Below are 3581 nucleotides of genomic sequence, written 5' to 3'. Positions count from 1 at the left end.
ATCGATGATAGTTTTTGTTGATTATCATTGAAAATATAACTTGAATTTGAATTTTATGTATTTGATATTAATTTTTAACTCTTTGGGACTGTGAATAAATTTCTTTTCAGCTTAACTATTCGGACGCATCATCTTCTGAAAAAATGCTTTTACTTTGTTGAAGCTGATCAGAAATTGATGTCTTCGAAGTATTTTCGCTACTGTGTGGTTCACGATATAATTATTTCAGCATTTGATTGGACAGTGGTTTTGCTACCCTTTCCTACCTTGTCTATTTAAAGGGGAACATACTTACTTCATACTTCTCTCCTTAGTGATGATCAGATATCTGGTTTGACTGTGTCAGAGAATGGACCTGACTTTGTCCTTGTTGTAGAGTTGACATACAAACTATGTCAATAATATACACTTATTTACATTTGTAAACTTAGTTAAACATGTAATAATATAAAACAGTTAAGAATAGTAACTTTTCAACTTTTTCAAGATGGCCTTTCCAGCTTGTCTGTAGGCATCACATTATACTATCACTGGACGTTAGCTGATGTTTTTAGTGGCCTCAAAATATTCCTCCACTGGATAGAATGGAGTCTCTATTAACTAGTCCTTGATTTTTGTTCTGAAGCTTCTTTCGTCCAAGGTTTTTACACTCTGTCAGGTAAGGCGTTGTAAATCCTCAGGGCTAGTATTGGAAAACAATCTTTCTTCTTACTCAAGTGGCTACTCCAGCCAAGTTTAGCATCCAGTGTAAAACCCAGTAGTTTCACTTCTGTGAGATCGTCAGGCTGTCCCCGAACAAGAGTGCATGTTGTCTCCTGGGTTCTGCTTTCATTAAGCATCAGCTCGTTGCTGCTGAACCACTGCTTTGCCTGCTCAAAAATATCTGCTGACAACCTCTTGGACAAGTCTGGCGCTTCACCCCTTGCAAAAATAGTGGCATCGTCAGCAAACATGAGGATGTTTGCTTATAACTTATGATAACAGAATTGACTAAAAGTATTTAGTGTCCGATTAAATACTAAAAATGACATCGTGATAAAGTGAAGTGTGGTCTGTTGACCAGTTAATTTTTCATGTTAAAAATGTATTCACTGACATGATCTACTCGGGAATGGTTTGATCCTTAATCAAGATCTAGATCTAATCAAGATCTTATTGTATCTAGATGAAGTGACTTTTGTCAATGCAATACTGTTTGCAACAATATAAGTTATAAAACATTCTTGATTTCTGTTCATGCAGATAGCCGTAGGCCTATGTTTTTCTACCTTCACAACTTTGCCAGATAATTTCTTATCAACGGAGAAATATGATTTCAATTGAGAAAATGTATCATTAGTATATCATTGAAAAAATATATTTTCCCAGTGAATACAAATATAATCGATCATTTTTGACGAGGATGAACAGTTGTTATTTCTTCAGATATACTGGGATCAGCTATATTCTATAGAAAGCAGTGACAAAACAGAGAATTGGCAACATTGTTCTTCTTTTTTTTAACAGTCAGTGAAACGTGAATCTAATGGTAATATCTCTGATTAATTATCATAGTTATGATTTCGAGTGTATTCAGATTGTCTTCATCCTCGACTTGAAATCTTTTAATTGACTTTGGAAAGAACTCAAAAGCAATTTAAAGAAATTATTGTAAGTCATGATATAGAGGGCACTGAACTATATTATTCGTCTGATTCGTCTGCAGCAGCCACTGAACTCTATACTAACTGGAATGGACTAGCAACACAAAGAAAGTGAGGCAGTTGGGATTCGTCGTTTTGTAACACATTGGCTCTTATGAGAAAATGCATTGCACAGTTTCAATTTCTATTTTATTTCTATATTGTGTGTCTTATTCCATGGAAGCGTTATTTTTCCTTTATTAAGCAGTTCATTGACAACTTTTTGAGAGCAAAAATAATGAAATAGGTTGAATATGAATAATGAAAAGATTTTTTTCATTTGTGACTGCAGTAGTTTTAGTATTGTCAACTTTTCACAAGCAAGGGAATAACTTTGGGCCAGATTTCAGAGAAGCGTATCATTTATTAATTTTTATTTATTGAACAAGGTCAAATATAAACTGTCATGAAATGATTGGGAATGGAAAAACAGGCTCATAGTCCTTATTATTCCAATCCCGAATTTTGTTCATACACAGTCCAAAGGAGGGCTGTGTTTAATTGAAACTATTAAACACAGTCTTATGTTTATTTTGATAGGATATACTATTGTTTTTTGGATTATATGATTTATTGTTATTGTTAAAGGAAAGATTTATGATTTATTGTTTAAGGAAATATCTCAATTTAATGATATAGGCCTACTTACAGCAGGCTATGAATGTAGAATATTATGTAGGTGTGCATTGGTGTAATTGCAAATCATATAAGAGTGGGAGTTTCAGAAATGAAGCAAATAACGAAGAAACACTTTATTATATTATATGACTATGATAAGCAAACAGTAAAATATGCTACATAATTACCATAGTAAAATGAACAATTTGAAATTGAAAGGTTCCAAAAATTAATTACAATTCAGCTGATAACAATCTCATATTTTTTACAATAAAAGTAGGTAAATAAAATGAATTATGTGCTGGACTCATGATGATTCAATAACACAGGATTATTGAATATGTAATGATAGCAATATACTATGTATTCTGATAATATTTCAAATCATGTAAGTGTGGGAGTTTCAGAAATGATGCAAAGAAATCTATGAAGAAACATTTATATTAATTGTATTATAATTATGACCATATGATAAGCAAACAGTAAAATATGCCTAATAATTATTATAATATTGTAAATTGAACGATTATTTATTTGAATCAGAAAGGTTTCAAAAATTAATCACAATTCAGCTGATAGCAATATCATATTTTTCAAAATAAAAGTAGGTACCTAAAATAAATTACGGTATGTCATCTCTTAATGATAACACAGAATTATTAATCATTTGTATTCATTCTTTTTTGAATAAGGATTAATTTGTTCTTCAACTATGTTTTTTATTTTAGATGCTATAAAGTAGGCCTAAATTTTCAATTAGCATAGAAACTATTACCGTATACTAGAAATATATAACCAAATTTGTTGTTTTATTTTTGGTCAAATAAACTGATCAATATAGAAAAAAATATTGGAAATGTATGTAGAACAAAAAGGTTTCTTCAAATTAATTAATAGACTAAAAATGTTTGACTTACCTGTGAAATGGTATTTCATTTCCTTTAACTTGCCCATTCTTGCATCCAAATGGAACACAATACATCACCATTTCTCGGTCGTATTTTTATTCAATTCTACGCATTTTACGACAAATACATCACAATAGTAAAGAGAAAAGGTTGTGATCTAATACTGATAGCCCTAATACTCATTCAAATCCGTTTTTCAACTTTAAAAATGAAAAATCGTACTCAAGAGCTGCAACAACCTGCTTAAATGTACGAGTACGAGAGAGAAGGGAACCCCACACGGTAGGCCTGTCTCACTCACTCCGCCTTACACACTTTTGGCTGTAGCTTAGCATTGGACAGCCCCTTCCAGTTAGTATAGAGTTCACTGGCA

The sequence above is a fragment of the Nilaparvata lugens genome, chromosome 9 (assembly GCF_014356525.2).
Source record: "Nilaparvata lugens isolate BPH chromosome 9, ASM1435652v1, whole genome shotgun sequence".
Taxonomy (NCBI): domain Eukaryota; kingdom Metazoa; phylum Arthropoda; class Insecta; order Hemiptera; family Delphacidae; genus Nilaparvata; species Nilaparvata lugens.
This window is presented reverse-complemented; position numbering follows the sequence as displayed.